Source organism: Drosophila novamexicana, unplaced genomic scaffold, assembly GCF_003285875.2.
Source record: "Drosophila novamexicana strain 15010-1031.04,08,12 unplaced genomic scaffold, DnovRS2.1 tig00000770-arrow-pilon, whole genome shotgun sequence".
NCBI lineage: Eukaryota > Metazoa > Arthropoda > Insecta > Diptera > Drosophilidae > Drosophila > Drosophila novamexicana.
In genome coordinates, this window is record NW_020824821.1 from 1,073,507 (window position 1) to 1,086,940 (window position 13,434).

At 38.5% G+C, this 13,434-nt stretch overlaps 1 protein-coding gene across 1 annotated transcript in view; it reads left to right on the forward strand.

Annotated features, from left to right (window-relative positions):
- Positions 1 to 13,434, forward strand: part of LOC115763871 (maternal protein pumilio-like) — a 121,098-nt gene that overhangs the window by 25,338 nt on the left and 82,326 nt on the right. The gene's annotated exons all lie outside the window — the stretch shown is intronic.

Consider the following 13,434-nt stretch of genomic DNA (forward strand, 5'->3'; position numbering starts at 1 on the left):
TGAATTTGGATTTGAAAACAGGTTTGACAGCTATTGTCTAAGATTTGTTAGGCATTCCTAAATAAATATTACTGTATATTATTTATTAAAATAAGCAGCGAGTGAGTGCGAAACGCATCAAAATGAAATAATTTCGACATTGACAGCTTCGAATAATTTAATTAAAATGTCAAACGAATTGATCAGCGATTATTTAAATCGTTTATTCATTTGCAAAATGTGGCTTTTTCTATTTATCTATAAAGAATGTCACATATAGCCCACACAAACACAGCCCAGCCCGAAAGTCATAAAACAATTTAATTAACTAGCGACTGGTCTAGCCTGCTCGAGCCTAGCCTACTATTCAAGTCCGAAATCTTTATATTCCGTTCTGGCTGTCTGCTGTCAGCCTGTCTGCATAGCAAGTTCTACCAGTAAGGAAAATGTCAAGATCATAAACAAAACCTAAAACATCAAAAATAAAAGAAAAGCAAAAATGTGAATTTTTAATGTGTCACGTGGTGTGCTTCAAACAAATTGAAAACTGAGTTCAAGTAGAATCGAGTTGAAAAAGATTGAACGGAAAAGCAAAGTGAATACTTGAAGTGCGTTAAAATGAATACAAGTTTATTATAGATAGTAGTTTTAGTTGATTTGAAAAGGAAAATGCAATTGAAATTAATTGAATTATTTGAATATTGAAAATCAAATTGAAAGCTTAAATTGAATTGTAATTTAAGTTGAAAAGGAGTTGAAATTGAATTGAAATTGAAAATGTTATTGATTTGACATTGAAGTTGAAATTGAAAGTTGTAATCAAATTATTTTCAAATTGAAAAGCTATAATTGAATTGATATTTAAGTTGAAGCGTAGTTCAAATTGATTTAAAATTAAAAATTTACTGAACTTAAATTGTTCAATATTGAATTGAAACAATAGTTGAATTAACATTCATATAATGCAATTTGGTTATTGAGGACTTGAATTGAAAGTGAAATAAATAAGAAAGTGTCTTTGAAAGCATGTAATTGAATTGAAAAGGAATAAATATGCAGCATCAAATTTTTTTTGGAACTAACATTAAAGAAAAATATGAATCAAAAAGCATTGAATATGGAAGAAAGTTGTCACAATTCAACAAAATGAAATGATATAAAGAAAAAAAACGCAATTGAAAGTGTGACTGAATTGCAGTTGATAGAAGTCAATTGAATAACAGTTAATGAAGACACAAAATGACTACACTTAAAAGGTTGTACAGGCAATTGAATTACAATTGAATCATAATCAAAATAACGATGCATTAAGTGTTGCAAAATGTGTCAAAGAGGGGTGTTTAGAAGTGTTTACACAGAGCTGTAATCTATGGAGCTTTTAACAAACTTCAGTTGCGCCACTCGCCAAATTTATTGTTATAAATTTTAATTAGTTTAGCAACGTATTATTTTTTTTCTTTTTTGTGGCTTTGAATCTAAAACTTTGCTAATTTTGTTGTGAACGTTGCTCGTGCGCAAATCGAGTGATTTAATTAAAAGTTGCGATCGAAATAAACAACAAGAAATACTATAAAAAGAAGAAGAGAACGAACTGCAACGAAATATTTAAAACATTTACTTTGGGCAATTAAACGGAAGTTTGGTTTTTGGTTTTGTTTTAAGCAATTTCCGGTTTCTACCTGCGGTTTCATACTATAAAAAATGCAAACAAATTATGCTAAATATTAGATTTAATACGGTTAATGAGCATTAATATTGGCTAATGACTGATTAAACCCATTGTATCGAATAAAAAAACTGACAGCGCATTGAACCACATGTTTCAACTCAATTTCAGAACGATTTAAATTTCAAATCAATTATTATCTGTTTGGGTATTGAAATAATGTGGCTATTAAAGCTGTGCTTGGACCTGATTTCGTAGGGCCTTGTCAGTTTTAAAGCTCCAGAGCTGGACTCCAACCAAAGAACTGATTGAAAACCAGTTTTATTTTTTATGTTCCAGCAGAACCAGCGGGAAGTTTCAACGCAAGACATAATTTCATTTTTTCTTTTGCCAAATGCGTGTCAACTCTGTTTTGCAGAGGCGATCAAAGCAAAATGTAACCGGTTCCGCGGACACACGAGAGGCAAGTGGCAAGTGGCAAGTGGGTAAGGGGTTAATGTTCTGCAGCAGTACCGTTAATCAAGGCGGTCAACATAACGGTAAAGCCCAGGCAAAGAGTTGCCACTGTTTCGATGCGCTGCTCTTAACTTTCTTTTCATTTAAGCCAAGTTCTTTCTCTCTGTCTCCCTCTCGCCCTCCCGCTCCCTCTCTCTCTCTCTCTCTCTCTCTCTCTCTCCCTCTCTCTCTCTCTCTGTATCTTGGCCAATTATTTGCGTTGCACATTTCGCATGTGCCTGACCTAATTCTCTGGACTCTCTTGCTTTACCGTTACTTGGCAATGTTCTCGGCTTGGGTTCTGAGTTTTATTATACCCTGAACCCATTAAAAATGGGTATACGGGTATCTTGTATTTGTGCAAAATCCAAATGTATGTAATAGGCAGAAGAAAGCATCTCCGACCCCATAAAGTATATATATTCTTGATCAGCATCAATAGCCGAGTCGATCTAGCCAGGTCCGTCTGTCTGTCCGTCCGTCCGCCCGTCCGTATGTATGAACGCAAGGATCTTAGAACCAATAAGAGCTAGGTGCTCCTTGAAATGTAGATGCTCCTAGTTCCCGCGCAGATCGAGTTTGTTTCCGATAATCGATAACTTACTCCGTTTCCAAGCAATCGATAACAATCGATATCGATATCCTGTTTTGTGGGCAATTTTGGTAAATAATAAGAGCTAGAGTCACCAAACTTGACATTTAGCTTCTAAAATAGAATATATATATGCATTTGTTGTTGGAAGAAGAGGGTTGAGGGTATCCCCTAGTCGGGAGCTGCCGACTAGAACCTCTTACTTGTTTTTATATATCTTCGTCTTTTTTTCTGCTGCTGTTTTTCATGGCGCTGTGCTCTTTGCGGTTGCTGCTGCTGCTGATGCTGCTGCAAATCTGCTGCCTGTTTGTATTACCTGTTTTGTCGTTTTGTTGTTTTGCTTTGGTTTAACGCGTTTGACCTTAATACCTTAAGAAAGGCGTCACTTGGGCTTTTTTTCTGCCACAGCGCTTTATATAAATTGTTTTGCTCTGCTTAACCCAAGCTAAACCCCTCTCTCTCTCCCCTCTCCATCTGTCTGGCCTGCACATTTGCTATTTTGACCTGTAGTTAAAGTTAGTGCAAATTGAACCTGCCAGTCAAAGCGGGCTCTCAAGCAGCTGATAATCGGGTGGACAGACCCACATTTTAGGAATAAACAAGGCTGCAAAATGTGAGCTTAGCCACGAGCTTAGCCACGAAGCTAAAAAACTGACCCAAAGCTAATGTAAAAGTAAGAGGAAAATTCATTGACCCTGTAATCAGAAGGAATGCAGGATGTAATTCGTAAAGTAGAACTATATAAAAATAATATCTATTTGAAGAAGGAAAAATATTATGGAAGACTGATGGAAATTAAATTCATTAATATTTCCTGTACCGTAGAACTTGAACTCTGGAGTATTGCATTCTATAGGTATCTGTATTTCCATCAACTTTGGAGTGCAGTACACTCCAAATGTGTCTGTGTTTATTTTCCTATAACCATTATTCCGATCTATCTGCAGTTGTTTATGATAATATCTTTAGAAGCTTAAATCGTCTTTCAAATATTAAGTTGTCTATAAGTATTATGGCGGATATAAAGAAGGCATTTTATATCTTTACTTCTTAGTTTTCGAGTATCAGAAGTATCTTAAGTTCTCTAGAAGATGGGACTTGACTCTATATCAAACATCGCTAAAATATTGCCTGAGCCAAAGATTATTGAAGTTGTAAATAATTGTATCTTTAATAAACCTGATGTTTAATCTATTTATATATGGCTAAAATGTTACTCGAGTGAAATTCTGTTGAAGCTGGTGATACAATTATATTTTAATATATTTAAATCGTATCCATTTTCTTATTATGGACAATTTATATAGCCTATGCTTACAGTTAATTCCTTTAAAGATTCCCTCTTCAAATAATATTTTTTTATTTTCCATCAAAATTCTCATCCTTTTTTTAGTTTTTGCCTATCTGTTTCATCTCATTATTAGTCACACACATTTCCCGTAGAATTGCCAACAAATCCATTTGACATGTGCCTAAGTAACGCACCCGTCCCACCCCTCCTTACCACTCGTCTAACACCCACCTCCCCGTCCCTCCTCTAACAAGCCAAAAACAAATTTATCTAGCAAGTGTCAACAGGCAAAGTGTGAGAAGTGTGAAAAGCGGCGCGACAGCAAAATGAAAAGAAAAACCGAGAAAAGTTGAAAATGAAAAATGAAAAGCTACACAAAAATAAGTGTCGCTCATTTAACAGACAATATTTTGCGCTGGCCTCTTGGAATTTTCACCAGGTAGAGCTCTGACCCCCCACCCCCCTCTCACTCTCACTCTCTCTGTCGAATGCGGTCAGATGGTGGGCGTATTAGGCAACTTGTTTGTAGTTTTAACCAAAGAGATAAACACAGAGGTAGGTTCCGTTTGGTCTGTCGCGACAGTCCATCAGCGGGGCATTCAGCTGACAGATTGTTATAGAAATTCTGTTGGAGATGGAAATTTAAGAAACTATATAAAATATTACTAGATTTTGGGAAAATATTTTACTTAATTCAAATAAAATTCAAATCTTTGCCAGTTTTAAATGAGTTTCATTCGACGTGACGTGACAATAAAAAAACTGGGTTAATATTTGTTTATGTTTATTTTTTTTTGGTTTTTGTAATTTATTTTGTTGTGTTGCGGTTTCTTTGCTCTTTTGTTGAATTTCTTCTTTTTGCTGATTTCTTCGTGAGCTTTGGCGAAATATGTGAGTCAGGTTTTTATTTATTCGTATTGTTTTGTTTGTCCGCCAGAAACGTGCGGCTAATGAATGATGAGAACTGTGCGGACTAATGAGCAAAGAGTTTTTGAATAGAAGGGTGTTGGCATGTCAAGGAAAGTACGTGTGTGCGGACTAGCCCAGATTTTCAGGTGGTAAAAAAAATGTGCTGCGAGAAAATTAGAAACTACTCAACTTAAAGCAAATGAAAAGTTTTGGTGTAATGAAAGGTTATCAAGAGTCTTTAATCTAAACGGGGAACATAAGCATAAATGGATTATCCGTTAAAAATAGAAACAAATGGGAAAGAGTTGTAGTAGAGGCATGATGGGGTATGCAGTTGGCACAGGTTAGAATTGGAACGAGAAATTTGGAAAAAGAGTTCAAGTTCGTAATTGTCGAAACTGGTAATTGATCAGATTTGCAAGTGTATGGAACAATATCGAATTGAAAACAAACGGACTCAATGTGAAGAACGAGAAAATATGAAATATTTTTCTTACTTGCCCGATTGAAGGCAGACGCAAGCCCTAATAAGTGTAGCTGCTATCGTTTAACATGGAAATAGATGAAAAAGTTAAAGAAGTTTTCTTTAGTATGCAGTTGAAACAAAGTGCAATTTGAGCGAATTGGAATTGGAAAGTGATGATAAAAATGAGGAAGATGTGAATTTGAATGTGTATGGAACGAAATGGAGTAGAAACAAGCGAGCTTTCTTAGGCCTGATTGAAAGCAGGCACACTTCCTATTAAGTGGAACAAAGTGGAATTGAAAGGTTTGCCATGGAAAGTGCGTAAAAGTCTATTGCGCTTTCTGAGCAAGAAAAATCCCATAACAATCTCCTTTAAAAAAGGTCAATCGTTCACTTTTTTGCGAAACTAGATTAGGGTCAATAGTTCGAACACCCTGAAATAACTAGCTGCCAATCACATGAGCTGCCTGTCACTTTCGAAAGGTTTTCCAACACGCATGGAAAGCCGAAAGCCGAAAAAACCGCAATGAATGTCATTTGGAAAGCAATCAATAAAATTAAGCAAAAAGCGGCAACTAAATGAAAGTCGGGCTGCAACAAGACTTAATAACAAAAAGAAAAGAACGCGCAAAAGCCAAAGTCAATGAACTTGGCCAAGAAAGTCAATGTCCAAACGAAAGAAAGGAAGGCTCAAAGAACACGGCAAAAAATGTTAATTTGAGACGGGGGCAGAGCAAAAATAGTGTAAACACACGATTGAGGTAAGACCGAAGTGCATAAATTATGCCTTAATTAACACATGAGCGGACCTGACAAACCGCCCAGTCGAAGAAGACAAGTGCAGATTGTGGCCTGCTTCTTCTTATTTTTGTTTCAGCTCTTTGAACTTGGCACACGCTCTGCAAAGATTACATCATGACACCTTTTTCGTTACTTGCATATATAAATTTATTCACCTTTTTTCTTTATTTTATTTTCAATTTTTTTTTTTTTTTTGCTGTTTCTCCAACGTGAATTTAATTAACAAACTGAGTTACCGTTGTGTCTGCCGCCCCCGCCAAGCGCCGCCTCTGCCGCTCTGCTTTGAAAACTTCTTGACTTCCAAAAAAAAAAAACAACAAAAAACCCAGCTTATAAACTTTGCGGCACTTTGCCACCGCCCCTCTCCCTCTCTTGCTGCAGCGCTTTGCCAGCACCCACTGCGAGCTGCTATCATCTTCTTCTTTCTCCGCTTCTTCTTCTTTGTCGTGACTTCTTGAATAGCAATTGACATACAAAATACTTGAAGTACTCGTCCCTCAGTCCCTCAGTCTGCTACCTGCTTTAGCTGGCCGCCCTCCCCCCTCTGTACCCCTCTCAAGCGCACTCGACTTGCCAGTTGCCCAATTCGTGTCGTGTCTTTTCTTGTTCTTTACCTGTTTGTTTCTTGCATTGCGTCTTTTGTTTTGTTTTATTTGGAAACAAATTTACAGTTACTGCATTTTGTGTTCTGTTTCGGTTTTCGTTTCGGTTACAGAAACTTGATAGAAAACTTTTGCACAGCAGCGCCACCTTTTGTGACTTTTTAATAGTTTATTGGCTCAGCACTCGTGTAATATTTATAGTGTCCGTATATTATTGTAAGCCCACCCATTCTTTTTGCAGGCTGGCAACACTGCTCTAAGTTGAGCAAAAATCTATACTAGATTTTTCTATACATATGCATGGAATGCGATTTAAAGCTAAGACGCAAAATAGTTTTAAGTATGCTCTAATAGATTCCCTCTCAAATATACCCCCTCTCTAATGGACCCCCGTTAAAATCTAAGATCATTTGCTGATGCTCAAATGCTTATGCCTCGGGTCAAGTTCAACACAACAAAACATAGTCTGATTTGTCGCTTCATTCAGTATGGGTTTTATTTTAAACTAACAAGTTTAGTATTCGTATTCGTGTGAATTGATTAATTCTATTGAATTCCATTATTGATTTTAAGCTGTCGTTGATAAATTCGAGTTTAATGGGCTGCTTTATGTGTGTCAATAAAACTTAGAAAAAAAGGGTTGTTCTGTGAAATTTATAACTTATTAATACCTATTCAAAATGAGATAATCATAACATTTACACTCTGTTAAGTATGCTAAGTACACAGCTAAGTAACTGTTAATGTGACGCAGTTAGAGTGTTAATGTTAGTGTTGTTAACAGCTGTGGCCTAACAGCTCTACACAACAGATCACTTTTTTGCACCAACTTTAAGAGACATATGTATCTTATCAGTAGATGTGTTTCTTAAAGTTGGGTTAGGTTAGGCTATGTACTCTGTTATGGAAGATATTGTATTATTAAGAAATTAATTTTAACGAGTATATTAGCTGTTAAGTGAGCTGGCCGAAAGCATCTGCTTTTAACATGCAATTGCTAAGTAGATTCTGTAAAGTATACCAGTCTATTAAACATAAAATGTTAATGTCGCGCATCCAAGCTCATGTTATTCAATTAATACTGTTAATCGCTGTTAAGCTGAACAAATGAGACTTTCAATGCAAGCCAGTAAACATAACATGCATTATGTTAACAACAGCATCTGTTGAGCTCACTATGCTTACGCTTCTTTCCATTTAAATGCAAATGTGTCTCGAAAACTATTAAAGTGTCGTAGCTCTCACTGGCACGCCCACTAGTCGCCACGCCCTCGTCTCTGCATTGTCTCCAGCCTGTCTGGCAGCCTCGCCTGAGGGCGAAACTAGACGTAGAAAAGAGCCGTTGATGATGATAATGGAACAGGCCAGAGCAGCAGCAGCAGCAGCAGCAGACGAAGCAGAAGAACAAAAGAAGGTTCATAAACGTTGCGTCGCCTCGACTTGCCGCATTTTTGATGGATGACATTGATTGATGATGATTAATAATGTTGCATTTTTATTGCTTTTCATCAAGCAACCGACTAACCAGGTCCAGGGCAGAAAAGTGCGCCTGCTGCTGCTCCCCCCCGCCCACTCCCATCTGCTGTCTCAGCCACTTTTAGTTGCTTAAATACATTAGCAGCCACCATCCCCCAACCCTCACGCCCCTTGATACTGGACCAGTTAATGTGCAGCATCAGCAGGTTAGCAGCAGAGCCTCTCTCAGCGCCGGGTCCAGCGCTTACTTTGTATTCATGTGACGCTCGAATGCATCGCAAACTCATCAACTTGACGCCCAACCGCAGCCCCCAAACAAACACTCGCCATGGGCCGAACCCTGCCCCCCGTACCCACTTCCCTTTTTTTGACACTCCACTGTGTCATCGGGCGTTGTCTTTCCCCCATCTTTGCGCCCTGCACATGTTACACGCATATTCGCTCAATTAAAAAGCATAAAATTACATTTTCGCTTAAATAAACTTTCCTCACACTCTCTGTTTTATTCTCTCTCTTCCTCTCTCTCTTCTCACTTCTGTTTTCGTCTATCAGACAACCCTCGGCAGCTGCGGCTCCTAACGCTCCGGCCGAGCGCGCTTCTCATTTTTCTGGCTCGCGTCCTTTGTCCTTGCCAGACTTAAAATACACTTGACACTCATTGTTTGGCATTTGTTCCATTCCGTCGTTCCCCGGTTATGAACATCAAAATTACTGCGCTCATCATTTTTGCGCCTTTGCATTTTTCCCTTCTCGCTTTGCTTCTTCATTTTTCTCGCCATTTTCGTTGTTTGTTTTCTCTGTTCTTATTGAATTGAAGGCCACTTTTGGCATGCGGAGTTGAGGTTCACTGAGCCGTGCAGTGGAAAATTGTTGGCAGGCACTCAGTTAAAGGTAACTGCTGTACGATAGTGAGTGATTTATGTGGGAGAGGAATAGATAGGGAGAAGGAGAGCGAAAAGAAGGGAGAAGCTTCGGTTATTAGCTGAAGTAGTCTGTAGAGATGCGAACCGCAATGTACACGAAAATGTTAAAGTGACGCTGTTAAAGTAGACGCTTGAACTGTTGCGGTTAAAGTAGGACTGTTAAACAGAAGCTGAAGAATTGTTACTCAAATCTCAACAACTTCATTTCATTTGGGGGCTCTCTCTCTCTCTCTCTCTCTCTCTATCTCTCTCTCTCTCTCTCTCTCTCTCTCTCTCTCTCTCTCTCTCTCTCTCTCTCTCTCTCTCTCTCTCTCTCTCTCTTGACTAATTGGCGCATTTCCCATGTAGGAATCACTTGCTGGTAGTTTAAACACTTGATAAGACTAACCAAATGTTTTGCGGTCGACAGTTTTGCGGCTTATTTTAGACAGCTTCTTTCACAGCTAACCGCAAGCATTTCACTTTGCAAGTGGACCCCGCTCCCCTCCCCTCCTGGAACCCTAAGCCCCTGACCTGATAAATGTGAGAATATTCATTTCATGGGCTTAATTTAATATTTATATAAAAAGTGAGGCTCATAATATAATGAAATGATGTGCGGGCTGGGGGCGGACAGCAGGTGGAAGAGGAAGAAGAGCAACAACAAGGGGAAGAAAATTAAACCCTAATTACAATGCAAAATAACTATAAAAAGGCGACATGTGTCCCATTGTCCTAATTACATTTTCAAATCCTTAAAGCCCAGCCCTTATGTATGCTAATAATTTCTACTTTGAAGGACACACAGAGAGAGCGAGAAAGTGAGAGAGAGTGTGGGCGAGTGACAGAGACAGCAAGGACAACTAAAAATTTGCGGGACACACACAATTTGCTGCCATAGTCACATATGAATTTTTAAGTGCAAACATAATAAGCAGCTTAATGAACACAACTTTCACAGACCTTATCGAAGGAGCACAAAACAGCGAGAGAGCGTGGGACTCCATTGAAGAGCACACGTGCCGCTCGTACTTTGGCTGTACCGTTCCTTTTTGTGAGAGGGCGAAGGGAGGCGGGTGAAGGGGTTCGGCTTGTGAAAGCAGAAGCAACCCTTTTTGAGCATGCAAAGCTTGTGTCACGTGTCTGCGTGTGTGTGAGTGTGTGTGTGAGTGTGTGCACAAACTTCATTACCAGGGACAGCGGTTAGATGGGAGCCCATTTGGAGTGTCGCTCGTGCAACTGCCATGTGATAAATTTATTTAGCAGCTCTTTAGGTTTGTCACGAAATGTGATAGCTTTTAAGGTATATACATATATATTCGTGATCAGCATCAACAGACACGTCGATATAACCAACTTCGAAGTTAGTCTGATGAAACTGTGCTATACCGGTATTTTCCGTAGCCTTTAGTATATTTTATTTTATATTTTAGTATATGTAAATGTCGGTATTAACCATTATATCACCAAAATTCGTAAGCTTATGCGTCCTACACGAGCAATATCTTATCAGCATTTGACCACTATATCATATATCTTTTACGTGAATAATAAGTCAATTAAAAAGTTCTTTCATGAGCAACTTCTTTCAATTTTGTAGTTTAACAAGACTCAGCGTTAACTTTTTTTTAAAGAAAGCATAAGTCTTAATATAAAGCGAATATTGACCATATCGGACAGGTGGGTACAGTGAAAGCTCCCATAACGGACAGCTTATATAAGAGGTATTTTCGTTTGTCTTTCCATACAAAACGACCAGACTTCTACCATAGCGAGACAAAAATACCTTGACAGTGGCTGTTCGTCTAACGGAACTTTCACTGTTATGTGTTTAATATTACGAACTATATCGCAAGGGTATTTTATCTGCGGCTTCCCTTTCAACCCTTCTTAAAAAGCTGCAAGAAATCATCATCAGCAACATCATTATCGGCATCATCATAATCGTAAACACTTTAACTGTTGTTGTTCTTGTTGCTGTTTTTGTTGTGTTCTTTCTCTCCCTTCTTCGCAGGCGTCGTTCTGCTTGTCGCCTGTCTGTCTGTCGGAGCTGAGCGAAAACCACAAAGAACTGTCAAAGTCGTCGTCCTCAGCGGCAAACATCATTATCATCAGCATTGTGATCATCATCATCGGCTTAATGATTATTTGCAGTTGCTGTTGTTGTTGTTGTTGTTGTTGTTGCTGCTGCTGCCTGTTGTCATATCATTCGGCTTGTGGCTCTGTTGTCCTTTGTTGCTTTGTCGTCCTTGCGTGTCATCGTCTGCCGCACCGCCCGTTATTTGTTTGTTGCTGTTATATTTATGCTCCCACAATTTGCATTTTAATTATTTAAGAGAATTTTGATTAAAATATATATACATATGTATATACATATATTTACTTTGCGCTGGCTGGCAACATTGTTGCTGGTTGTTGTTGTGTTTGTAGCTTTTACCATGCCTTAACCGAGGGCAAGCATATCAGCTAAGCGAGCGAGTTTAAAATAAAAATCAGTTTTGCGAAATATACTTGAGTGTTTATTAAGAATTACTTGATATGATAACTAAAAATAAAAAAAAAAAACGATCCTTAATAAGTTAAAATTTAAAAAGCTACCAATAGAGAATACTTTCCTTAGTTGGAATACGAATACATTTATATTTTCATCTTTTTTTCTCATCTGCCAACTATTGTTTTTATTGTTCTCTGTCTGGCGGAATCCCTTTGCTTTTCGCGGTATCGCGTCTTTAAGCCAAGTTGGCAGCTCCGGAACAGAGGCAGTTGTCATCAACGTTTGACGGATTAAACCGACAGCTGAGTTGCCTTTTTCATTTGAGCTTCTTCTTTTCTGAGCCAGAAGCTCGCCCGCCCGCGCCCTTCTGCGCTTATTGGATACTCTCTTCAAATGGCGGCTGGAAATGAAATTTTCATGAAAAGTGTTGAAAAACGCGCGAAACAGCAAGCTTGCAGCTAATTAGAAATGAATGGAAAACGGAAGGGGCAGCGAGGTGGGGAAGGGGATGTTTCCACATTTCACACGCAAAAACAATTTATGAGGGGAAGCATTATTCAAAGTGACAGCAAAGTGGAGGCAGCTCCCCTCGGACTACCTGTCAAATGTTGCCCAAAGAACTCACACAGCTACTTGCCTTCCAGGGGTGGGATGTGAGTCAGGGGGGGAGGGGCTGGAAGTGATACAATGCGCTGTTGCTGCCAAAAATTGTAGTTCAACTTGCACTCCCCGCCCCCCTGCCCCTCGTGTGTGCAGCGTAAAAGCAACAAGCAATAAACATTTTTATAGCCATAAATTCTTGTACCACTTGTCTATCTACTTTGCTCCACCCAGCACCATGCCCCTCCCCCCCTCCCCGCCCATGCCCCTAGCTCCCGACCTGTTTATTTCTTGGTAAATTTTTCATAAATTTTCGTGTTTTTATTGCATTTTTGAACTTACGAAATATTTTTCTCTTTTTCGTAATTTTTAATATCTAACGTGCGTTTCTTTCTTTTCTCTATTTTTGTTTTTCAGGTAAGTTTCCATTTACAAGCGACACGATGGAAAAGCATCAGCTGTGCCCCCGCCCCCCCTGGCCGTCTTTGACTCCACTCAAAACTAAGGCACAAGTATTTTTATCTCAATTGTTGCTGGAACTAGTTCCATTAGCTGATAAAAAAAAAAAACAACAATTTTATATTGAAACAAGTTTTTAGTCAGAATCCACATTTCTCTGGGCTTTTGTGTTTTTCTTGAGGATTTGTGAATCTTTGACGGACGCGATTTGGTTCGCTGGACGTCAGTCGAAAACTCGTTTAGCTCCTAACCAAGTTAGGTCAGCAAAATGTTATTCCGTTTGCTACTCCAGCTTTTGTTTCAGTGTAATTTCTTAAGCTTAAGCTTTTTAAAGGCGGTAGCAAAAGTTAATTAACCTCATATCAATTGACATAATATGCATTACCATAAATTGCATTCCACTTAGTCGCTTATTACTAAAACAAAGAGTGGAAAAGGCGTTAAGTAAATAAATATGTGCGCAATGTCGAAGTTTAAATACCCTAGGTATTAATAAATTAATGTGGACAACTGACAGACATTTTTATATAAATATGTTGTAGAAAATCAAATCCTATAAGAAAATAATTATATTATGTCTAGCTCTTATAAGATAGACTCAGCTGGTTCTCGAGAATACTTTATTTTCCTTCAATAGAAATAAGTTCAAGAGTCGCATCTGTCCGTGTAGTCCGATCTTTATAAAATTGTTAGTGGAAACAA